Source organism: Megachile rotundata, chromosome 11 (genome assembly GCF_050947335.1).
Source record: "Megachile rotundata isolate GNS110a chromosome 11, iyMegRotu1, whole genome shotgun sequence".
Lineage (NCBI taxonomy): Eukaryota > Metazoa > Arthropoda > Insecta > Hymenoptera > Megachilidae > Megachile > Megachile rotundata.
The window spans coordinates 15981782-16009062 of record NC_134993.1 but is presented as its reverse complement, the minus strand read 5'-3'; the positions used below and the strand labels follow the sequence as shown (position 1 = coordinate 16009062).

At 40.8% G+C, this 27281-nt stretch overlaps 1 protein-coding gene across 3 annotated transcripts in view; it reads right to left on the bottom strand.

Moving 5' to 3' along the window:
• SK (small conductance calcium-activated potassium channel) overlaps positions 1-27281 on the bottom strand; it is a 152524-nt gene that overhangs the window by 56792 nt on the left and 68451 nt on the right. Inside the window, exons 1-2 of one of the 3 annotated variants that reach the window (XM_076537279.1) lie at positions 16298-16821; positions 11047-11433 (exon numbers count right to left, since the gene is read on the bottom strand). The exons of the other annotated variants lie outside the window; for them this stretch is intronic. The gene's annotated coding sequence lies outside the window, so the exon portion shown is untranslated. Of the gene's footprint in view, positions 1-11046; positions 11434-16297; positions 16822-27281 lie in introns of those variants that run through there. 3 annotated transcript variants of the gene reach the window in all.

The following is a 27281-nucleotide window of genomic DNA, read 5'->3' as shown; positions in this document are numbered from 1 at the left end:
GTCCGATTATATCGTACACGTGTTTCGATTCGCCTCGCGATTAGAAAGGTTATTTTGTAAGGTTGCATGATTCACTAATATCTGCGTCGACATCTTCTGCAACACGTCAGCTTTTTAAGAGTGGCAGAAATAATGGGAAGGAGCAATCGATTCGGTGTCTCAGATATGGACAAGTGGTCAGACAAGTAGAATAAGATCAGAAAATTCGTCAAAGTAAATTATAAAATTGTAGCGAGGAATCACAGCTTTTTAAGAGTGGCAGAAATAAATAATGAGGAGGAGCAATCGATTGGGTGTTTCAGAAGTATGTGCTACGTGGTCAGACAAGTAGAATCAGCCTGATCAGAGAATTCATCAAAGTAAATTATTAAATTGTATCGAAGAATCACAGCTTTTTAAGAGTGGCAGAAATAAATAATGGGAAGAATCAATCGATTGGGTGTCTCAGACGTACGTGCTACGTGGTCAGACAAGTAGAATAAGCCTGATAAAAAAATTCATCAAAGTAAATTATAAAATTGTATCGAGGAATCACAGCTTTTTAAGAGTGGCAGAAATAAATAATCGGAAGGAGCAATTGGGTGTTTCAGACATACGAGTGGTCAGACAAGTAGAATAAGATCAGAGAATTCGTCAAAGTAATTTATATAATTGCATCGAGGAATTACAGGAATCGAGTGATTTTACACGTGACCTTTCCTCGCAGGAGGATAAGTGGTAAGATGAGTGGTAATATTAGGTAAGGACAGAAAGGAGGATACAGAAACGGGGATGGTAGTCATGGAGACCGCCCCAAGAGACTACATCTAGCTTAATCTAAAGCTTGATTGGCTAAGGTGATCTTAAACTTGTCCTCGCGATAAAGTTTCTCACCTTAACGGCAATTTCGAGGCCGTTCACGGTTCGCGAAGTTGCCAGCGAGACGAGGCGCGAGATCGTCTGCGACAATTCGGAGAAACGACGGGACGACCCTTAATCGATCCCGGTGCCAAGGGTTGTCCTCGATTCCCCGGGTATCGAGTTTCATTGACGAATAAAACTTAGCGGTACGGTTCTACACGGAATTTCGTGAGAACGTAGAATTTTCGCGGGGTCGGTTTCCAAGAAACTGCGACCTCGTTCGGCCTCTGCCAAGTTTCGATGACATTTGTCGGCGCGTTATCGTCTCCGCCGATCGAGCCGGCTTCTCAAAACCTGAATTCGATTGCGCACCACTGCAGTTTTAACTTACCATAATGGAGTGACTTCATTGGAGGAAAGAACTCGAGACGTTTATGCGATCTTATATGTCCCGATAAACGTTCTATCTCTTTTACCTAATCAAACTTTCGGTATACGCTTCAAAAACGAAACTCTTAATTTAAAATGTAAGTAATCGAGGTAGCAGAGAAAATTGCGAATTCCGTGTAATAGAAGGAAGAAAGAGAGAAAGGGATCGTAAATTTAACGTCAACAACATTAAGTCAATCGCCGCTCAAATATGCCACCCATTTATCGACAACATCCGCGAGTTTCACAACTTCTTCCCTGACCGAAATTTCCGTCCCACTTTCAGCCAGGGTAATAAAAGGCAAACTCTGGGCTAAGCGTCGGAAATCCAGTTAGAACGACGGCGAAATACCGCGAAGATTATACCAGCAGTCTGACTGCCAGTTGTAGATACTCAAAACGTTAATTAATCATTTCCCAACGGTCGAGCGATTAAGATGTTACCAACTTTACGATTTATTGTGCATTCTGTAATTGTCAATGCTGTACAAAGCTTAGGGAAGGTCTGAATTTACGACGGAACTTTGATATGTTACTTTCGAGTTGCATCTGTGCTAAGAACACAGTGTATATTACGTAACTTGCATTTTCCTGTTTAAATTGTTTTTTGAAGATAAATTGCGGGATAATACGTGGACACGAGTGGCATGAGTGGTCAGACAAGTAGTAGTAAACCGTAGGTGGTCAGACAAGTACTCTAAGATCGTAGGTGATCAGACAAGTAGTATTAGACCGTAGGTGGTCAGACAAGTACTCTAAGATCGTAGGTGATCAGACAAGTAGTATTAGACCGTAAGTGAACAAGCAAGTACTGTAAGATCATAAGTGATCAGACAAGTAGTAATAGACCGTAGGTGATCAGACAAGTACTAGTAGACGGGAGGTGATAATTACCACGCGTCGAATTACTACGCATCACCGAATCACCACGCGTGGAATTATGGCGCGTAGAATTACTCACACCCCGATTTACCACGCGTGGAAGCACTGACACCTCGACTTACCACGCGTGGAATTACTCACATTCCGATTTACCACGCGTGGAATTACTCACACTCCGATTTACCACGCGTGGAATTACTCACATCCCGATTTACCACGCGTGGAATTACTCACACCCCAATTTCCCACGCGTGGAATTACTCACACCCCGATTTACCACGCGTGGAATTACTGACATCTCGACTTACCACGCATGGAATTACTCACACCCCGATTTACCACGCGTGGAATTACTGACACCTCGACTTACCGCGCGTGGAATTACTCACACTCCGATTTACCACGCGTGGAATTACTCACACCCCGATTTACCACGCGTGGAATTACTGACACCTCGACTTACCACGCGTGGAATTACTCACACTCCGATTTACCACGCGTGGAATTACTCACACTCCGACTTACCACGCGTGGAATTACTGACACCCCGATTTACCACGCGTGGAATTACTCACACTCCGACTTACCACGCGTGGAATTACTCACACCCCGATTTACCACGCGTAAATATATATGTAATTATAGTAATTACTTATTTATTACTATAAACAATATTAGAGCGTAGGTGGTCAGACAAGTAGTATCAGACTGTAAATGGCCGGACCAGTACTATTAAACTGTAAATGGCCAGACCAGTATTAAACCGTAGATAGGCTAACGAGAAGGAAAATCCCTTGCATGACCAGATAAGTAGAATAATCTCACAAATCAACTGCAGAGTAGAACTGATGTGGTTAGATAAGTAGAATAACAGTGCAGATCGCTGCACAAGTAGAATGATCCGGCTTACCAGGTAAAATACGACTGATCCAACAAGATCGGATAACGAGTATCAAAATAATTCCCTTAAAGTAATTTGAATATCAATTTAAAGTCTAAATAGACTCAGAATAAAAATGATATACAATAACGGTGGTCGCAAAAAAGGCGCGGGTGAAAAATTCATAAGGCAACAGATAATTAATGATTCGTTCCATCAAGTTTATAAGAAGGAAAGATTTGCCAACCGTCCCATGAATAATTAGCTGCTAGCGAAAGTAATGAAGGTAATCAGTATCCGGAGAAGACGCATCGCCTCGCAAAACCCGAGACATCGCGGTTGGTTAAGTTTCGTTAATTACGCACTCGACCGAACTTGATTCCGTGGTCAATTTCGAGACGCAGCTTTTAAGAGAAAATCGGTCTAACCTGTTTCAGGAAACGTTGGTTAATTCACTTGGTACATTGAATTAGTTTCGAGGAGCGGGGTTCATCGCGTTAATCATCCAGCGATTGTTCCAGTTTGCCATCGTGCGTACTCGAGAGGCTTTTTAGCTTCGCACCAAACAGATAATGGAGGGGTTTAAATAGAATTTATGGTATCGCCGTTGCGAACAGCCCACCCGCAGAATTTATCCCACTGTTTTATTGCCGCGAATCCTGCGAAGGTGCTCGGCAATTTGTCAAGGATTATATAGATGAATTGATCTTAGATTATCGGAAAGCAATTAGAGTGACCCAGTATCCTCTGTATTTATATTTTACATCTTTTAATTCTTGCACATGTTGACCGTGTATCCGACAGAGTAATTCACTCGAGAAGAGTTAATTTTTTATTCAGGTACCGAAACGCGTGTCAAATTCTGATTCGGCAGTTGGAAACTTTCTGGCCATAAATTTCCTCGATAAGGGTAACACTCGGAGATGAAACCATAAGACAAAGTCAGTATCTGGCACGAATTCTTTCAATTCACACGACATTAAACATTCAACCACGACCGTGGAGAGGTATCAGTACGCCAAGACACGTACCAGCGATTTCTATTCAATTTCATTCCGTTGCTCGGCGATCAAGCTTCCTAGTCGCAAAGATAATCTTGCTAATGGAAGCGGAACGCCATGTTCTGGAAAGACATTGTCTGTTGGAAGTGATATATCGTCTATCGCCAATCGTTCGGGTGATAGTTCAAGTCAATATGACCCCCGTAACATGTCACTAAGGACGCATTTACGCGATCGGAAGATTAGCTGCTGTCGTACTCGCACCTCCACACATTTAGATCCCTAGCCGGATAACCGTATAAATTCTAAACTTGTAAATTACCGGATAGTTCGCGATAACAACAATAATCCAGAATTTTCGATAAACATGCTCGCTTAACAGTTGGATATTTAACATCGTTCGGAAAATCGAGGTCTCCGCGCGTCAAGGCGGAATATTAACGCGATACGTTAATACCTCTCATTTGAAGAGGAATTCCAATTTCTATCACGCGTTGAACAACGAGATTCACGAGCGAGTGTCGCGAGCGATATCGGATTATTTCCGTCGGAATCGGTGGACTGAAATTCCGGTTCGATCTAGGATGTCTCAATAAACGACAGGATTCGCCAAGATTCGCGCACGGAATATCCTCCGCAGGATTAAAGGGGTCCTCGTCTAATTTTATGTATATATTCCATAACCCATACTGGGGATACCTTTTGCATTTTAACGCCGACCGAGTTCCGGCTCATTGAATTTTGACAGGCTTTTAGAGGCTACCCTTACAACGACGTCCTCCTCTGACTCGCGGAACCGCGATTATTAACTTTGACCTCTTTATCGACGGCAACGTTCTCTTCCTTCTACGATATTTTTTCGAGCTATCTTCGAATTTCTCTTTTAACGTCGCCCTAAATTCTTCGGCATTCCAATTAACAAACTGAAATCGCTGTAAACAGTAGACGAATATGGACGTTGATTAAAGAGCGTTCAGCGCAGTGGAATTAACGGGTAAATAGCAATTTCGCGAATTTCGATTGATTCGCGAAGATACACGGCTATTCAATCTCTGACACTCGGATCGTTTTTCAATCGGAAAATTCGCTACTGTTAGCTCGTATTTTCATTCGAACGCTTTTCAATTAGCGACTACGCGTTCAAATTACTCTCGATTATTCCAAATATTTTCGCGCGCGATTCACCCAGGCGTTCGATCAGCTAATTCCTAACGATCACCGAAGCATCGTCAATTTCGATCGATTTATTAATATGAAGCTTCAGTTTTTTCCGTCGCGTCTTTTCGCCGTACGTTTAATTGTTAAATACAGGGTCGGTGCACGAAAGCGATTAATTAAAACAGCTAATTAGCACGAAATTCATGCTTCGCATAATTCTACACAGCAAGAATTTGCCAATGAAACGAATTCCTTCTCGCAAAAACGTTCGACCGCGGAATTTCTCGAATTTCACTGACACTTTGTTTTCAGAACAATTTAGATTGTTTTAGACTGTAAGGCAGAAACATGACTGACGTTTGATCGTCATTAATTATTTAGGTAATTATGAAACGTTCGATTATTCTGGTTAATTGAACGCGTAATTTTACATAGATAATGATTAAGCGAATGACGTGTTTCAATTAACCGATCATTTTCGTGGATTTATTGTGAGAGACCACTGGTCAGACTAGGCTAAAAACTAAAAGTTTAATGTAAACTTTGGTCAACATGTTTTAAGAGTTCGAACGACCAAAATAAAATAGAAATAAATACATAAAATACATGTTGTCGCATCCTATTTGTAACAGTACAAGCTTGCATTGGAAACTTGACTTAACAAGAAACTCATTTCACGAGAGGTTGACTGCAAGAAGCAACATGTACAGTACCGACCAAAACCCATTGTCAAATCCAACTTGAAATGTATTGAATTGTTTAAACAGTAGAAAATATTTTATTGAGGGCTTAAGAAAATGATATCCTTCAAGTCTAATACGTAAAAATTTCTTGACATAAATGTGTCATTCGATAAAAATTTCTTGTATTTCTAATAAAAAGTAGAAGTAGATTTAGGTAAGATTTTGGAGGGTATAAAAGTTTTGCGGAAGGTTGTACCCGTAGCAGATCCTTCCATCACGCCACAAACAGAAGAAAACCGATACACAGCGGCATCTCCATTTCTTCTGGCATCGAAGCCAAAAAGCAATTAAAAACTCGGATCTAAAAGCTACAGTGTCATGACACCGTCAATATTTACCTTCGAAACCGACGTTCGAACCCGTATATCGTTTGGAATTTAATCTTTCACCAAGTTTTCGCTATGATTCGTACACGTCAAAGAAAATGAACTACTCTAACGTTTTGACTATCGGTTTACTTCGCCTTCAAAATTTGCCTCGCGATTATTTCGCCACTGTACTCGAGGAAATACTTGATGGATACGCTAGAGGATTATTGTTCGAGCACCGAGAATGAATAGCTTTCTCATTTTACACGATTCACGATAGTTAATGGTTTTCCTAAGCACAGCTACCGCGTATTCTGAAAAATTCATCCTTCAGAGAAAATCGATAGCTCTCGAAACAGCATAGATGTTTTTGTCTTTTTTGGAACGTTATTCAACACAAATGAAAACGAGCAGAAAGCGTTACATGGGCAACAGTCAACAGTCGATTCGAAAGGCAAATAATTAAATCGAGTAAGCTTGAACGTTTTAATGCGCAAAGGCCTCGCAAAAACTTTTGCTACTTCCATCGGCATCGACGAGTGCTCTTTTCACGGTGGAACGTTCTTTGATACCGGCAAGGGGCTGACGAATCGTCGAGCTGCTCGCGAGTTAATTAAGTTTGCTCAGTACGGCGACGATGAGGTAATCCACGAGCCCGGGAAATCGTCTTAATAACTAACCACGGCCAATTAAACGCAGAATAGCCTCGGGGATTCCTTAGACTGCCAACTTACGATCCTACATACGATCGACGATATTCTTGCATTCTTATCTGATCACTCTTTGTAACAGATTATAAGAGAGGAGCTTATTAAGAGGTTTAATCATCGTCAACATAACTATAGTTGCAATTGGCAGCTTCATCACAAACGTAGCCTAACATGATGTTTGTCTAAAATGGTAACAGGACCTGCTCCTGATCCTGGCAGACCAAGATTTTCTTTAGAAGTACAGGACAAGATTTATAGCTTGAACGAGTAGAGAGAAGAGTAACTTTATTGAAAATTTGAACGTTGCAAGAGATAGAGTTTATCAACATGACAGTAGTCGCTTTCGACAGCCTCAAACTTAGGCTAAAAACGAAACTCGATGTGTCCAGCATAATGGGACCATATCTTAATAATCCTGATCCTGAAAGACCAAGATTTTCTTTAAAAGAACAGAAAAAAATTTCTATAATAGTTTGAGCGAGTAGAGACTGTATTGAAAATTTGAAGATTGTTCTATCCTGTCCAGCCACCTTCATATCTCCGTTATTCCCCAGATACGTTACCGAGATCTCTCTATCCCCAAATCCCTATATTTCAGATGAATCGAATCCATCCTCCGCCGTCACCCTCGGACAATGGGGTTCGTGAATGTTTGTCGTACAGGTTAAGGTCTAAGAAAAGAATGGATCAAACAATACGAAGAGGGTCTTTGTGCTGAAACATGTGCTGCTTTTGCCAACGAAGCCTCCCAAGTGGATTTTTCAGTGTCCTTTGTTCACGAATATATCGATCGGTGCTCGACTCTGCGTCTCGTTCGCTAATTTTTTATTGACATTCGCTCGAGAGTTTTTTTAACTAATTTCGAGAAGTCAATTATTTGTTGCGAAGCGTAGAAATTAGTTGGACGAATCTCTTGGGGTATGATTTATTCGGTGTTTGGTATTATTTATTAAAACGAATACGGAAAGTTAAAATGCTAGGTATATTTTTGATTTATGGATTCTTATACTATAAATATTTAATATATTATTCTGAGTTGGAAGTTCATGAAAGACTATTATGATTAACGCGAACACTTTCTTCTTATTAACCTCTTCCGCCATTTTTCATTCTTATTAACTCTCGCCATATTTTCTCGTTAGAGCCGAGAATCCATCCTGATCACCAAGATGTTTTTAAATTAACTTTTGCAAAGAATTTCCAGAGAATTTTAACTCTGTCTTTATACACAAAGTCTTCAACTTAACCTCTTGTGACATCCAGTGACATCGCAAGTCAAATATAATAAATTGTACTTGCCCTTTGAGTTACAGTTTGTGCAATTAAACATCGCTTCAAAATATTTCAAACACGTTTTTATTTATTTTAATATAGCGACAATTGTCTCCAACGTAAAAATAGATTAACGTGAATTACTTCAGCGTATCTTGAACAGATAGACAGCAGTAATAAATTATGCGGAAGAAAGTGACATTAAATATTCCGAGGGAGTTCGATTCCAAAGGGACGCAAAGAGACGTCTTATTTAGTCTTTTCGCGGGGTTTTCGTGGCTAACGGATTTCATTCGTATGCAGATTAGAGGGCGTCCCGGGACTCGCACAATATTCCCTGGCACAATAACCATGTCGACTGGCCTCTGCCGATTGTGCGGCAGCCAACTCGTGCGGAAAAAGTCCGCGGAAAAACGCCAGCCGTTACGTCTGTTTCGAATAACGCGATACCGGCTTCGCGCCCTCCTTTCGTCTATTATTTCGCGAAATGCCTTTTGGCTTCCTTCGAAAAACCGAACCTTCAAGAATGCGGCTTCTCCGCGATACAAAAGGCTGAAAGCGTTTCGCGAGATGAATGCTTCTTTAAAACGCGGTATTTTTTACTGAACCGAGATCGATTGTTTCGAAGAAGTCTCAAGTATTTTCGTATCAGTTAATCGAAAGGTGAGCGATTAAAAACGAAGAGAGATGACGTTGTACGAGGAGTTTTATATGGTTATCTTCCAAGTTGTTTCGGGCGTTCGACGTGGACAGAAGTTTTCTCATAAGAAAGTTTTGGGACAGCTCTGAGATATTGGTTTTAAGATAGTGTCAGTACCTGCTAACTGGAGAGGGGTGCTTAGATTAGTTCTGCACGAATTTTATGGTTCCAAAAGTGTACATCTTTAAATTCCTACACACACATCCCCTTATTTCCATGTTCCTACATACACATTCCCAGATCCATGTGTTCTCACATGCCTACGTCCTCAGATCCCTTAGACATACATTCCCACGTATGTTTCCACGTTCCTAATAACACCTAATCCCCAAAATTGTTATTCGAAACCAAATTTGCTGATAAAGACTTGTATCCGAACCCGACCACGTCTCAATCTCCGCAGATCAAAGGAAGCCGCGATAAAAGGAAGGCCATAAACGTTAATATCCTTGAATCCTCTAAATGCTCGGATCCGAAGTAACAGAGAAGATTCGTTGAAATGATCCGAAAGTTCGGCCGAGGGCGGAAGCCGAACGAACTTCTGTCTAACTGTCGTCAGCGAGATCTTGTCGATAAGCGCAGACATTGTTCCCGCGACCCGGTTCGTATCTCGAACACCAGCGAAAATGATAAAACGTCCCAGTTGTCCGTTAAACGTGCGCGAAACTTCGTTCCACGAGACGTGCCCGGACTCGTGGATTTTAGGCTTGGCCCCCGCAACCGAGGCAAATTACCGAAAAATCCTTGGCACCGGACGCGATTCCTTTTCAAGACACTCGAGAGAGACGTGGAAGAAATTTTCGACTAATGGGAAAACGGGAGGATATTCGATAATCTTTTATAGAGTTATGAAATCATTCGGGAAAGTGCATTATATGATGATAGGAATTCTTTGATGCCAACTTCGTGGAAGCAAAATACTTCGTTCCAAATACTTTTAAGATTTCCAACTTCCGAATTTCAAGATCGTAATTTGTACAATTCAAAGTTTCAAAGTTTGAAAATTTTTGGGTTTCGAGATTCCAGTATTTCCGGAATATCGTTTTGAAAGAGTAATATATGTTAATAAGCAGGATTAGAAGCGCGCCCTTCGGAGAGGAAGCGGAACAGCTGAAATGAAAAGTGGAAAAGTTGGGTAAACACTGCTTCAGAGGAAGCACTAGCTCTGGCAATTTTAAACGCAGCCCTTTTTCCACGGACACTCGATTCTTTTTGATGAAACTTTCTCTTTTCGCTAGCTGATGTCATCTCAGAAAATGGGTTTCTCTACGTCGGCTAACTTTGCATCTCCCTCCAATTTAACACCAAAATTGACCTTCAAGGCGCATCAAATGGAAAATCATATGAAGATTGCATATGTAATAGTCTTCATAACTTTATCATCCACTTTTCATTCAATTTACAAGTAACCCTTCAATTTCCCTGCTACACTCTAAATTTTTTAACATCCACCATTTCAACTTCCAATTTTTCACCCCACGATTCTTGGAATGTTTCATCCCCCGTCCTATTACCGGCTCCTCGATAAACGAGACACGTCTTAACATTCCAAGGGTGAAACACGTTTTTTTACGAGACACCGTGACACTGCGTAAAATTACGTCGGGCCTACATTCCTCGAGAACAAATGACTCCTTACTTATTTAATTCGATACGAGACAATGGATGAAATAAAAGAATGTACCCTCTCGAATTGCCTGCCATTTTTTAGATATTTCCAATTTTCTTAATTCGAGGTGTCAAGGTAGGTCGTTGTATTCTTTGTATTAGCTATTGAGATGCTGTAGATCACATACAGAGTTTCAGTTGGATATAAAGCAAATCAGACAACTATGTTTCTTAGCGAATTTTATTGTATTAGCTATTGAGATGCTATAGATGACATACATAGTTTCAATTGTATATAAAGAAAATCAGAGAACTATGAACGTTTCTTACCGAATTTCATCGTATTAGCTATTGAGATGCTATGAATCAAATACAGAGTTCCAGTTGGACATAAAGCAGTTCAGACAACTATGAAAGTTTTACCGAATTTCGTAAGAGCTTCCAAAGTTCGATCCGCAAAAAAGAAAACGAGGCAACTGGAGTTACATTAATTGTAGTATAAATGCAAAACCAACCTTCTCAGTGACATTTACGTCCGTCCAGCTGCTCAAGTGAGGTCCGTCGCGGCCGGGACGTCGCTGGCACAGTTATGCAACTTTGTTTGTTTATCGCCGGGATGCACTTCACAAAACGTACCGCGTCCCGTCAGTTGCATCGCGGCGTGTAATCGTTCGTCACGGAATACTGAATCACTCATGTTTAAAAGGTCCCTCACCGTTCGCTGAATCGAACTCGCGAACGGTCGGTTTTCTCATCGGCGACGGTTCTCGTCCCGTTCTTAGACAGTCCGCATCACTTCTTCGAGGCGATCGATTCGATCGTCCTGCACCTACGCGACCTTTGCCTTTGTTTCTTCATTCCGAATCACTACTTTGCGAACTTCAACGGTTCTTAGAGGACATCTGTAACCGCGATATTTGTCGAAGTTTGTTTTCGAAGAGAGTGACAAGCGTGATGGACGCGTCGGTCATTGGTAGATGTTTGATACACAGCTCGTACGCGTGTTTTGATCGTATCTGGACTGGTTTATAGGAGAAATAGAAAATATGGACTGGCCTGTCAAACGATCACGGAATTTGTGGCGCGTGATTTATCGAGAACGACTGGCTGCTGATTTATCGTGACAGATGTACCGGGAATGATCTCTGCGATTGTCATTCCAATACTTCTACTTACGCTGATTGAAGACACCGACATGAAGTTCGCTAATTTAGTGGCAAGAAATTCCGACCCAGTCGCTTTTAACCCTTTGCGCTCGAACGTAATTTGATTATTCGCAAACAGCAACTTTAAAACTTAATTAAATTAAATGAATTCTCTTGAGGTTATTTCTCTACTAATAATTTCCACTATTTTGTTTCTCTATGTTCAACACACGCGTCATATTATAGAACCAGTCAAAAAATGCTTATTTCAAATTATTGTCTTAAATTAAATAAAATTATTGTCTTAAATTGTCTTTGCGCTCGAGGCTCTTACCCCTCGAGCGCAAAGGGTTAACCTGGCGCAAGATTTCGAACAAAACACCGGGAATAAAGAATTAACCTTTTCCGACCGAAATAAAGTTTCTTTATTTTCAGCCATACTCAAAAATTGCGCGATGCGAGCATAAATTGCCTTTCACACAGAAGCGACACGGCGGCCATGCGGATTAAACGAGAGCTTTTAAAATGTGTAGTCACACGTTCGACAGACCATGAAAAATTTACACCCAGTGAGATCGTTACTCGCGCATCGGAAAATGATCCTTTCGCGAACTGCAACGATTTTTCGTTCCTGATATTACCGACCCTCTTCACGTTCGAAAATTATTACAATTTTCGTTCCGCTCGGATTTTATGGCCCTTTGCTAGTCCAATAACGTTCGAATCAAATTTCGATACTTTCGGAGTAGTTAATAGCGATGTTGGATTGATACTGGAGTTTCTTGTTCAAGGTTTTTAGATATGTTAGATTTAGATACGAAGATAAAACGCAGGTCTTGAAACGAAATTTTCTCTAACAGTAATTAAAGTCGAGTATTTGCAAACATAAAACTCGGTTTAAAAATTATTTCCAGCATTCATGCAGGTGGTTTTATAAATTTGATCACTGTGATGTATTTAAAAGAAACGAAATATACTCCGTCTTCGTTTCGCTCTAATTCTGCTTATTCACCGAAATGCAAATCTTGGAAAAAGAAGAGAATTCCCGAGGCTACTGTTACCGCAATAAATTACCAGCGAATCGGCATACATTAATAAATTCGAAATAAGTTGTCCGAATTTCTTTTCTGCGGAGGTAAGTTAATCATCCCGAAACAATATTTCATCGGGGTGATGAAATCGCGGCGCGAAAATAATGGATGACAGCGAAGATCAATTCGTCGAAAGGCTATCGGTTGTTCGCCCGTAAAAACTGTCTTTCTGAATTTTTGATCGCCGGAATTTTACTATCGACAGGTGATGCTCGTAACTTCGTTTTTCTGTGTCAAACGTTTCTCTTAATCCGTCGCGGTTTACTCTGCAACCAATAGTATGACAACTTATTGATTCTAAACAAGCTTTAAATTCCAAGATAAGGGTTTTATTAATTTTGTACAAAAAAGTGTATCTTCTGTTTCCCATCAGAAATTAAATAGGAATTTCTAGTACACGTGTAAGAATGAAATATAAAAAGTTGTTCATTTTTAAAAAAGCAGAGTCGTTAGAGCGTCAAGAAAACCTACGAAACAGAGAAACCGTAGGGAAAAGTCAGAGTTCAACGAGGGTGAACAGCAGAATGCCACGACAAGCTTTTTTCTGCGTCTGCCTACTTTTTCCGAGTAAATCAAATTGTTTGTCGTAGGCGTTAACTGTGTTTTTCGTACATTTCATATATTTAAATCCCTTCGATATTTACAAAAGCAGTTTGCAATCGGAAACATTCTGTTGTACCGCTTCAAAGTTTTTCGCGGCAGTTAAGGATCGATTCGGGAATATTTTATCGAATGAAGAGCGAATTGTCCGCGAGACGGGATTTCCCGAGACTACCCGTTTTTATCCCGATGTACATATATATCGGGAGAGAGAGTTCTTTGTGCCCATCCCTTTTTCGTTGAACTCCTGAGAAATCCCGGGAAGCTATTGTCGTACCAGAGCTTCCTATGTTATTTTCAGTATCGACGTTCCTCTTGTGCTCGGATTATTACCTCGCAAGTTTTTTTTCAGATCTTCCGCGAGAACGTAATACTTCCCGTTTTTTTACTCCGATACGCTTTTTCATTATCGTCTATCATTTTTCTGAACAATTTTTTTTTTTCAAAGTTTTATCTGCACTTGCATTAATATTAAACAATTTCATACAAAATTCTTTGTTCTAATCGTCGACTGCAAATTTTCTATTAATCCATTCGTTATCTTAAACATTTCTATATTCTTGGATTTATTTTTTTATCAATATATTCATTATCTCAAACATTTCTATATTCTCAGATTTATTTTTTTATCAATATATTTTTATCAATATATTCACTATCTCAAACATTTCTATATTCTCAGATTTATTTTTTTATCGATATACTTTTATCAATGTATTCATTATCTTAAACATTTCTGTATTCTCAGATTTATTTTTCTATCAATATATTTTTATCAATATATTCATTATCTTAAACATTTCTATATTCTCAGATTTATTTTTCTATCAATATATTCATTATCTTAAACATTTCTATATTCTCAGATTTATTTTTTTACCAATATATTTTTATCAATATATTCATTATCTCAAACATTTCTATATTCTCAGATTTATTTTTGATCAATATATTAAAATATTTTAATAATGCTTTCGGAGACGAAGGATTTTCTTGAAATAAATAATAGAAAAAATAGTGCGGATTCGAACTCGGCTCGCGCCGGTAAAACGCGAACACCTTAACCATTACGCTAACGAGGCCTCGTTGTTGCTTCTTCGGTCTTCTGCTACATAAGAACTGCAAACTGCCAGCTTCTTATTTAACCGAGGAACTCTAAAATCCAACGAGTTTCAGTTGCTAATAAAAAGGAGAAATACCTCTTTGTAATCTGGTTAAGTAATGAGAGAAAAGCCACTTTTACTCGAATAGAAACATCGCGACTAATGAAGGGTTAGCCGGAGCTTCTTGGTGCCTCGAATTGGGTCACTGATTAGAATGTATACTTCTTCGCAATCAGTACTGATATTAAGCCGCCGTAAGCTCGTTAAAATTTCACGCTTCCTGTTTTTCAGCACGCGTCCTACGAGACGGTTTTTCTCGAGTGCAACCGAACTCCGTGCATTTAACTAATTAACGAACAATCAGATAAGTGGTCGGAGGAATTTAGTTAATTTCTTAAACGCTTTGAGCATCGAGAAATTAGAGGGAAGTGGATTGCGTTAAGGAAAGCGCTTAAAATTTTAAGAAGCAAACTTTTGTCGAACATTTGAACATTTGCATTCTGTTCGCCTTGTACCGAGAATATATTTCAAATATTTCCTCTGTATAAATAAATATGTGGAATACAGAGTGACACGCGATGAAAAACGTATCGATACGAACGGTTGGTCTTGGTTCGTTAAAGTTAATGTATCTTCGATACATCGATATCGAGCGACCACGCCAGAGGAAGCTCGCGACCATTAGCAACGACGGTAATTTTACTAAAATCAGCTCGAGCTTGACGTTGGATAAACAGACGCACACTGTCGTGCCGCTACGTGCCACACAACACACACGAGACAGAGAGTTGCAATTTCGCCGAAGGCCAGTTACGGTTCAGCAATTAAGTTATGTAATGCAATGACGCGGCCAGTCTTGATTTCCGGTAAATCGTCCGATTCGAGACCTTTATTCGAGGCGTTCAGCGGCCGAATTTAAACGACCTGCCAACCTTCGTTCCGCGCTTTAAATCAATTCGAATCGAAACGTGCTGTGTTGTATTTTTACGAATAAATCTGCGTCGGAACTGAAATAACACCGTTACCGTACGTGGCGATAATTAAATGAAAATAAGATGGCGGGAAGGTGGATCATGGAAATTTTATATTCGGACGAACCCTTGGAGTTCGGCTTCCGGGCTGATTTTTAAACTTTGATTGATGCAGATTTAATAGATTCGAAATGGGGTAGTAAATAAAATTCGAATCGATAAGTTTAAATCGAAAAACACCTGCGATAAGATTGGCAATTAATACGAGAATTCGAAACAATACGAAATTAGTTTGAATTATAAATGACACGGGACAAAGAAAGCTGCAGAACACCATGCTGACATTTTTCAAGGGCTTTCAACGGGAGTTAAAGCACAGCTCGTTAAAGAAATGGCTAGTTAAGCAAGTTCATCAGGAAATCATATTAATTATTCAATAGAGACCGGCTGATCTTGACTTTCACGGTTGCCGCCGAGAATAAAGCTTCTTTCAGCCGGTTTATTAATACCCTCGAGCGGGCAGCGTGTCATTTCAAGGTTCCGATCGAAACGAATCGAAGTTTCGTGTCCCCGCGAATAATTGATGCACTTCTGGCGACCGAATTCCTTGCTTCCTCTTTTAATCCTCACTCTCGAACGTTTAACCTATTCCAACCTAATTTATTATTCTCCTCGATTCATTCTTCTAAATCGTCCGATAACTCGATTCGAAAACTACACAGTCGAGGTAACGAGCGTGAAATTATCTCCCCTCGCAGAAATTTCTTGCAGCATCCTTTAACTTTGCCACTGAATCAAGCGTCGGAGCTCCATCACGGTTGTCACGCTTCGCGAGATAAGTCTTTCGTAAGAGTACCTCTCGTTCTAACAAGCATCTGTTCTCCAAACTATTCTTCTCGGATGTCAACATCGCACTCTTTGTATTCGATCCACCTATGGACCAGCTGTCGAAACGTGGTCGAGAGAAAGAACTCCTCGAAAGTTAGCATCGAAGTCTGAAGATTGATCTAACGGAGAATCCTGGAGTGTTCGGCGCACGAAACGTGGTCGCGGAAACACAGATCCTCACTGTTGGTACTCCTTTCATCACCAAGTGTCCACGATCGTCACTGTATCACCGGTGAGACCCGCGCGGAAGTGGAAGAGGAAGAGGAGAAGAGGGAGAACCGCGCACGAGGACGCACCTTCTCGAGGACACACAGGGTGAGGCATCGGCAACGTCTCGCGAGCGACTCGGCTGTTGCTGGATGGAGATGAGGCTCGCGAGGGCAAAGGGTGAGGGCGGAGGGCAGGGAGGGGGAGAGAACGAGCGAGGCGAGGCAGCGAGGCGAGGCGAGCGAGAGAAGCGTCGGTAGTGAGCGTCCGCCCGCTGTGACGCTCCCGACAGGACTGCGTCGCTCCCCATTTATTCCTCCTACCCTTCCTCGAACCCGACGCTTACCGAACCAGCCACCCTCGCCCGACCATCCCCGTCAACCGCTTTACCCCTTCTCGACGCCACCCTTCTTTGTGTTCCTGCCCTCTGTGTACCACGCTTCCACCCCTCCAACGAGATCCATCCTTCTCTCTCCTCGCCTTCTCGCCCCCGCGAATCGACGGCCTTTTTCTACCCCGTTTCAACTACCCCGCGTGTAAACACATCTGCGTGCCGGCTAATTTCGGTTATCGCTCCAGCAGCCGCTGGAACCACGAGTTTAGAACCCTATACGAGAAATTCTCCTATTAACGCGATATAGAATTTCAGATGTGTTTCATGGGTCGTAAGAGTTTCCTACCCTTCTACGCTTTCAAATTGTTCTATTAAGGCAATATTTCAGTGCCGTCGCGTTACACGGTTTGTAAGAATGTATTAACCCACCCCCGAGGTCGATGTGTGTCTCGATTAATGAGTAATCATAGAATTGCCGGGGGTATTCTTTCCACGATTTACGTACCCTCGTCTGAAGAGATTTCCGTAGCACCGCGGGGGCTCCCGATTATTGGAATTAGGATCCTGGGGATGCTGTCCCCGTTAATGAGACGACTCCCCTTTCTTTCGGCAGTCGCTGCAGGGCTTCGCGATGAATCTTCTTCGATGAAAAATCGAGGGTTCTTGGAGAGGAATTTTACAAGTCAAGGGGAATTATCGAGATGTTATTTTGTTCTGGGACGTTGATTGCTTCTCTTGTACCGCGATATAATAAGTCAATTCTTGCCAGTTAACATTCTGTAGCAATTGTACCGAAACAAGTCACCTAAATAATCTTTCGCCGGTATTTATTGCATGTGTCCATTTTATAAAGAACGCGGTGGAAACAATGGAAATCGATTCTTTATTTCGACGCCTGATAAGCGTCGATAAATCGACGACTTTATTCTTTTTGCTCCTCGAACGTTCACAATCCAATTCCACGTTCGTTCACTAAATTAACACGTAAAAACTTGCCCCATCTCTTTCCTCTGCAGATCTGAACGCCACCGAAAACTTTCCTCGGATATCGTAGTCGGAGCACGAAGGAATTCAGCGACAAGAACCAAGCATCGATCGTCACCAGTATCAACATTCTAATCACGATCCTTTCTATTTAATCCCTCTCGCATTTAACTTTCATCCCATCTTTTCTTTTCTCGATCAATCGACAGGTAAAACAAATCGCGGCTTTAGAGACGCCCTTAATTGCACCTTGGGAACGAACCACGGATTGCATTTTGCTATCAGACTGCTTTTGCGAGTAGAGATCACACCTATTTATTTACTGTCTGATCATTTAGGGTGCTGTTCTACTTGTATGAGCATCATTATTCTGTTTATTTAATTTCTTGTGGTACACTGTTTATTTAGTTTCTTATGATACACTGTTTATTTTATTGCTTATGTACTTTATGATGTACAGTGCTTATCTACTTGTCTGACCACTCAGTGTACCCATATACATGTCTGACTATGTACAGGACTTATCTACTTGTCTGACTACTTACAGGACTAATCTACTTGTCTGACCACTCAGAGTACCCAACTACATGTCTCACTATTGACAGTATTAATTTACTTGTCTGGCCACTCAGGGTATTCGTCTACATGTCTGACTAGTAACAGGACTAATCTACTTGCCTGACTACTTACAGGACTAATCTACTTGTCTGACCACTCAGAGTACCCAACTACATATCTTACTACTGAGAATACTAATTTACTTGTCTGACCACACAGGGTATCGTCTACATGTCTGACTAGTAACAGGACTAATCTACTTGCCTGACTACTGACAGGACTAATCTACTTGTCTGACCACTCAGAGTACCCAACTACATATCTTACTACTGACAATACTAATTTACTTGTCTGACCACTCAGGGTATCGACTACATGTCTGACTAGTAACAGGACTAATCTACTTGTCTGACCACTTAGGGTGCTCGACTACGTGTCTGGCTACCGACAGCACTAATCTACTTGTCTGACCAGCCCTGATACTGGTGTATTGGTCTGACAATGCTACTTATCTACGTGTCTTAACTCTCGCAGTCCGTATCTACTTGTCTGACCCCTCAGACCCCTACATTTTCTACACTCAAAAATGAAAATTTTCCGAAAAAGGTAATACAAATGCGTTTAATTGCACTATACCTAAAACCCTTTGTCAATTTGTCTCACTCCCTTTATCGCATAAAGTACATTAGCTAGGTCATCGGCGCAATAATTGATCCTTCGAAAGTACACGTATCAAAGCACGATTTTACGCAACAAAGAATTCCCGTGAACCTGTGTAATTTACTACAACCATCCAATTAACGTTAAAGAAGAAGTTCGCTCTTGTCTCCTTTTAAATCCGGTTGATTTATTCCGAAAGCAAACAGAATATGTTTTCGAAGTAATACAACTTGCACTTAAATATTGCAAAGTTCAGGCTGCAGAAAAATACAAAATATTTCTCCGTCGCAAAGAAACTCGTATTTTCTTGCATACAGTTTCCGTTCTTTCCTGGCAAATCTCGCGCTTTCCGACTTTATTTCCGTCTTTATTTCGTTTCGACCGTTCGACGTTTTCGGGGTAAATATTGAACCGAAACGAATTTTCCGCTTTCCAAAGAAATAAACGCTTGCCGAAGCAACGAGACAAAGAGATTTCGGCGATAATCGATACAGGCGTGGTATAAATCCTGTAAAATTGAAAGCGTAGATTGAACACCGTTATCGAATTAAATTTAACTCGCAATAGATTAATAAACCTCCTTTACGTAATTTACTTACGTAAAGCTCGGACCCAGATGTCCAAATCGATGGGGTATCTTATCAAATTTCCATGGTCCCCGATTATCCGCAATCTCTTCTAATATCGATCAGCTGTTACGACACACGAGATACGGCGGACTACACGTTCGTAAGTAGTTACGATCAACGTGTAGCGGTTTTCGATAACCAAACTACCGAAACATAATCGACAAACAATCTATCATTGTTCGAGGATCTTGCGAAACGGTGGTATTGCCCGTGGACAAACTTGAGAAGACTGCAGATGTTTAACTATTGATTTTAATAATAATTGCACTACAAATTGGAGGGAAATACAAATCCTATGATTTCCCTGTGTATTTGTAAATAGTATGAAAGTAACGATATAATGTTGTGTACTCTGGTAATAAAATAGAGAATTACCGTTGAGTTATAACGAGAGTTCCGAGTCACAAGGGCAGGAAATCATCCCCTGGGATATTGCGTGAGTTTACGAGAACGCGTCGTGCGGTCAACATATGGGAGAAGGATTAGTAGGCGGTTGTATACATCGCAAACCGGGAAGAGGGTGGACAATAGGGGTTGAATATAGATAATATTGGGGTTTCCGAGGAACTGATCCTTCAGCGAATCAAAAAACTAACACCTGTTGTGAAACGCGTTTAACTTTACTTTTTAAAGTGTTAAGTGTTTAATTTTTCTTTTCTCCGATCACGTAATTTAAGAGGTAATGTTCATTTAAGAGCGTGAAACGTGCAATGGAAACGGTAATTCGGTGCTATCGCTTTTTCCCCATCCTATGGTCGCGTGACGTTAGCCTAACCGTGAATTACCATTTCACGCGGTAGCCATAGAAAGATCGATGGAGAAATAGCTGGTAACTCGAAACTCGGAGGGGACGCGAAATCTCCGTTTCCTCGCGTGACGTTTTCCGCGCTCATAAATTATCGTCGTTTAGCACCTTTCTCTTTCGAAGTCAACCGAATAAATTAGACGGAATTTATTGCATAAACGTGCATTTTATTCCAAATTCTTTAAATTTCAGCACACTCGTACTCCAATAAAAAAGAAGCTGTTTTGATTAAATAAACACTTGAAATCCTCATCACCAATCTTAAATTTCATTATTCCTTTTAACACTAAAAGTACCAAAGTTGTCATATGACCACCCCACAAGTTTCTTATTATAAGGAATACATTTTGTTGAAATACATTTCTCCAAATCAGAATTGATTCGCATCAACATAAAGAATAAATGTGTGTAATTTATGTTTCGTCGTTTGTTTACTTATTTTTTAACTTCATTTTTAATTTAAAATTAAAATTACCTACATACAGGTAGGTTTAGTGTTTATTTAATAAAGTCAAAGTGATTGTTAACCCTTTACACTCGAGAGGTGACTCTCAGTCACCATTCAATTTAATACAATAATTTGAAATAAGCATTTTTTAACTGATTCTATAATATGACACGTATGATGTATAAACATAATGAAACAAACAACAGTGCAAATTATTAGTAGAGAAAGAATAACCTCAAGGGAATTCATTTAACTTTTTAACAAATTTTTAAAGTTGCTTGTAAACAGTCAAATTACCTTCGAGTGCAAAGGGTTAAGAACGAAAGTTCGCCGATAAAACCAATGAAAATTCAACTATCGCCGCATTCCAATTTTTAATTTCGTCCCTGAACGAGACCGCAAGAAAAGAGATTCAGAGCAAACAGCCATTACAGCCATTGACGAAGCACCAAGATCTATCTTGGCGAAAGTTTGTTCGTGAAATATTGCTGCTGACGTGCGTCGGGAACTTCTTCATCGTCCCTTGTCTGACAATCCAAAAGTGCAAGCCGCTGCCGGGAAAAACTTTACAACAGAAGACGTCGGATTAACGCGAGCTTTATCAGCGATAACCAGTCTCGGTCACATTTACTGCTTTTGTGCTTGCACCGAAAATTCTGCTGCTTTCATCGTCGCGAACTTCCGCCGGATTTCCTTATACGCGAATTTACGTCCGACGTTTATACGTTCAGACGTTCAGCAGGTTGTCGACCCATTTCTGTTCGTTTTTTTTTGCGCGACGACAAAATTAGAGGCGACGTTACAGTTCGAAGCTTTTCAGCTTTAGGAATTGAATCGGGAACGATAAACGACGATCATTCATGAGTCGATAAATCGCGGGGACAACGCGGTTGCTGATAAGGTTTCTTGACGCAGATATATTGTAAGAAAGATGTGCGTAGGAAAGTAGTTCAAATGGGGTTGAAAGATTTGAATGTCGATTAACTTTGTCCGAAAGATGTAGATTGCGTAGAAGGTGAAAGATTCATAGATTAATCCCATAATTTGATGTGGAGTTATGTGGAGGATTATTTCGGTCAAGGTAGTGATTTTATTTAAAGAAAATTTGTGCAATTTTGATCACCTGAATTTACAAAATAAAACTTCAATAATTACTATGGAATGTCGCCGTTGTTCATGTTATTCGCAAGTTTTACCACACTTGGCAGCTCTATACAGTCATCAGAGATAAGCGAGTTTATTTCTTCCTCTCGGGCGATAACTTATATTTAAGAAGTGAATTTTGGGAGGGTAGCAAAGATGGTATCAGTCGAGCGAAACAACCCTACAGGGCTGACTCCAACTTGGTCCTAAAAAATTTAGCATAACGCAATAAACTTCAACGTAAAAGCTGATATCGGGTTCATCCCGTTAACAACTTTCCCTTCTGAATAAACTTTTACAATCAAAAGTACGAAGGTAAAAAACTTGGCTCATTCGCAGCCCATCTCAAAGCCAACGGTTATATAATTGCAACAAAAAATATATAAAATCGAGACACGAATACTGAGCGACAGCAACAAGCCACCGACAAGCCAAGAAAGTGTTAACGATAAAAACCCTGTCGCCATTGTCGTCATTTACCTCTGTATTCGCTGAAAAGCAATTGCGAAGCGTGTAATTTTTCTTCGCAATCGTAGCTCTACGATGGACTGATTCAGCCAATAAAAGCGACCGCGTTAAAGCCGTGTCGATCGACCAGTCCGATAAAAATCGCGGCCCACATTGTGTCCCTGAGACGCGTTTCGCTGCTCCGAACGTTTCCAACGAAAATAACCAGCGAAAGCAAACTCCGACAATCGAAAGGTTCAACCGGTGACAAGACACATTGCGTCGAAAAAACTGCACGGCTATAATACCGTTTTTTGAAGGAAGAAAAATTCCACATTTATTTCTAGTACGATTTAGGCTTTCAAAGATACGAAGAACTTTACTTTAGACACTTTATTATAGTTTCATTGAGTAATATTTACTGATTGCGAGAAATCTTATGCAGAGGACATTTAATGCAAAAGTGTAATTGGACAATTGACGGAGCAGTTACGGTGTTATTCTACTTGTCTGACTATATGCGTGATTACTCTACTAGCAACTCAATTATTAGTTGTCTAGCTGTGGATAGCATCGTCTACTTGTCTGACTATACGCAACAACTACTTGTCTGACTATACGCAACAACTACTTGTCTGACTACACGCACCATCATCTACTTGTCTGACTACACGCACCATTATCTACTTGTCTGACTACAAGCACCATCATCTACTTGCCTGACTACAAGCACCATCATCTTCTACTTGCCTGACTACAAGCACCATCATCTTCTACTTGCCTGACTACAAGCACAATTATCTATTTGTTTGACTACACGCACTATTATCTACTTGTCTGACTACACGCACTATCATCTTGTCTGACTACAAGCACTATCATCTTGTCTGACTACGTACACCATCTACTTGCCTGACTACACACACTAACTACTTGTCTGACAACATACATTATCTACTTGTCTGACTATGCACATCATGTACTTGCCTGATAGCATACATTATCTACTTGTCTGACTATACACATCATGTACTTGTCTGACTACATACACTATCTACTTGTCTGACTACGCACATCATGTTCTTGTCTTACAACATACATTATCTACTTGTCTGACTAGGCACATTATGTACTTGTCTGACTACATACACTATCTACTTGCCTGACTACATACACTGTCTACTTGTCTGACAACATACATTTTCTACTTGTCTGGCAATACACACCATCTACTTGTCTGACTATACGCACTATCATCTACTTGTCTGGCTATCAGTAGCGTTATACGTCTGGCCAGTCGCTATAATCAACTTCACTGATAACCGACAATTTAATTTGTCTGCTCTACTTGTCCGATTACCTACCATAGCTGTCTACTTGTCTAACTCACAGCTCTATGCTGGTCTGACCACTTGTCTATCGATTCACACCGCACGGATCGAAATTCTACACAGTGGAACATCTACTAGCTCACAGTCCAATATCACCTGTCTGATCATTCACGGTACGGTTCTACTTATTTGGCCACTCGCGATTCGATTTCACTGGTTTTCAATACCGGCAACAGAGAATACAGTTCGGAATGAAATTCTGGCAGGACTCGCGGCCGGATTCAATCGCATTTTCAGCCAATGTTTAACCGGGAATCACTTTGAAGTTTGAACAAACATTCCTATCACGTGTACCAATATACATTCGGATCAAACGTTAGACAGATACTGCGGGGAATCGCTTTCGAGTGGAGCTTCTTTCCTTCGAAAATAAACATCGCTCTACCCGCACCTAAGTAAATCTCGCGACCATAATTGGACAAGGTGGCCGAGTCCTTGCCCAATTAGCGTCACCTCTAACTGAGAAACAATGGAAGAATGTACGTGGAAGGTGAAGTACTAATATTCTCGGCAACCTACCGATATACAGAGAAGTCTTATTGTGTTGGACCTCTAACGAGAACAAAGGTAATATGTTTTTTTTCTAGTATATTTTTCTCCGTGTAAGTTGATATAAAAGCTGGACGAGAAGAATGTAGGTTACGATGATAATATGATACAACTGCGGAAGATTTATGGTATCTCCAGCGACTAGAATAGACACGAGAGAAATTATGAGACGTTTTGCATTAAAAAATGCGTTAACTTGTAAAATGCATCGTTGCTAGATCGCGTAGTGAAAAGATCTTTGGTTCGATTTGTACGAGGAACGAAAAGTGGTATTCTGATGAATAGAGTTTCAAGTTTCGTGTATGAAAGTTTGGAGAGAAACTCTGCAAGGTTCTCGAAGGAAACTCGAACAAAGGTAACAAGCTATATTAAAAACAACCTATCCAACTGTCAAACGCAAAGGAATCCAACGATCGGTATGCCCATTGTGAATTGTACGTCCAGCAGGAACGAGAAGAATTTCCGAAACTTTTATGGAGCATCTAGGTGAAGAGAGAAAACTTTCTTCCGAGTTCTTCGCTTTAATTCGTCGAATTAAAGTCTCGCGTTGTCACAGAGAGAATCGTTAATCGTGGACCGTTTAAGAACACAGTTTGTTTAGAAACTCCGTTAAAATTAATAATCGGCTGAGCGATTCTAGAATCGTAAACAAAGACCCACGCAATAAATAGAAAATACTTGAAGCTAAACGCGATAAAAACACAATGGGATCTCCATGATAATCCCCAACGAGTCAGCAAACCTTATTCACCTCCCACGCGAAGCGTTTCTACGCAAGCTTCCATTAAATCAAGAAAAATGCCTGAATAGAATCCAAAAATAACAGCACACTTATTTCCATAAAATGTTTACCTTTCTCTCTGCTCCACGCACCCTTGCGCAGCCACTTCTGCGAAACACGATTCTCCACGCCCTCATATAGCCACTTTTATAAAACACCTTCGCCCCAGCGCGAACGTCGTAAATACCAATTCCCGGGACGCCTTTTCATTATTTCCCCTCAGCCATCGAAACGTCTCCCCGACATCGGGAAAAATTTTCTCGACAACAAACAAAAAAATGTCTCCGGAATTTCCAGCACGTTTCATCGGCTCGGTAATTGGTAAAAACAACTCGATCCCTAAGGAACCATCAAGACTTTGAGCCAATTCAAAAATTCCATCGTTGCCGGAGGACAAGGGTCAAGGAGTGGCTAAAGTTCGGCAAAAGTTAATTTCACGAACGTTTACGAGCTCCCGAGAGAGAGCGAGAAACACCGGCTATCTAACATCGTAAGCCGAAGCCACGAAGGGTGCTGCGTGGTCTTTTAATGGGCGACGTGATAACGGAATACGATTTTTCTCGCGTTCGCCTCGTAAACTCGTACAAGGTTAATTCAATCGAGGAGGGGCTAGTCCGCCGCGTGGATTTCGGGTGTTTTTCAATTTTACGAGGAAATACGCCGTAAACAGCTGACTTTCGGATCCCGGGGATACCTTGCACAATTTATGACGGTTCCACGTGTACGAGGAGCTAATGGGCCGCGTGGCGTGACCCATTCATGATTTTCCAGGGCGTGTTCGTGATTAATATCTCGCCGTGTATAACTTGTAAGACGTTTCTTTTGTCTGTTTTCTACAAGGGATACTTGGATCAAGATTTCAAATCATTTTTCTTCCTACTGAGCACGCACGAAAACGATATTTCCCGTGTTTAGAGAAATGTAAAAAAAAGTCGAAGCGTATCTGATTTAAATCGAGGTCTAGCTGGGTCAAGCGTGATGGACAAAACAGCTAAAGGTTCTTTTCCCGGTAAACTACTTTCAGGCACGGATGGAAAAGAGCGCGGGAAGTTCGTGAAACGAGGAGCGAGGGAGTCGGTGAGAGACCGATTCGAAGTTCGTCGTGGGACGAATTATTTTCTCGCAACCGCGACACGGTTCATCAGTTCTCGATCGATGGAACACGATGATGCATCCGTGAGCAATAAATCATCGAGACTAGCGCGACAGAGCTTGCAGATGTAACGATTGCACGCTGGTTACGTTTCGCACGTTGAAAGAATTAATTGGTCGTCACGTTTCTGCTCGACTCGTCGCGATCAGCTGCCGTCAACTTTAATGTCACCTCCGACGTACGATCTTATTTTCCACGCGTGTCAATGTCAAAATGATGGATTTCGCGCTGCTTCCTCCTGAATCATTAACACGTGGATATTTCTGTACGCGATGACCTTTATTTAAACGGAAATACCTTCTTTTTTTAGTGGGTTGACTTATCTCTGTTGTCACGGAATTATACCATGAAATAATAAAGATAAACGATTCGTGATTATGCCTTCGGTAAATGTCTCGATAAAAGAAAATATGGATGCTTTTTATCTGCGACATTTCGATAGCTTGGTTAAATTCAGGGTGAGACACTTCAAATCTGACCTTTGTTATTTGTGCCCACATTCCACTTCTGACCGATCGTTCCTGTTCTACTTGTCTGACTATGGATCGTAACTCATCTGTCTTACCACTACTGTTCCTATTCTACTTGTCTGACCACTACGTGCATCGAATATATTTGTCTGATCATATATCTTCGTATTTCTCAGGTATGGTCTCAATCTACTTGTCTGACCACTCACTGTTCCTATTCCACTTGTCTGACCACTCGGTGTATCTTCATATTTGTTTAACTATGTAACTTCACATTTCTCAGGTATGGTCTCAATCTACTTGTCTGACCACTCACTGTTCTTTTTCTACTTGTCTGACCACTCCATGTATCTTCACATTTGTCTAAGTATGTAACTTCACATGTCTCAGGTA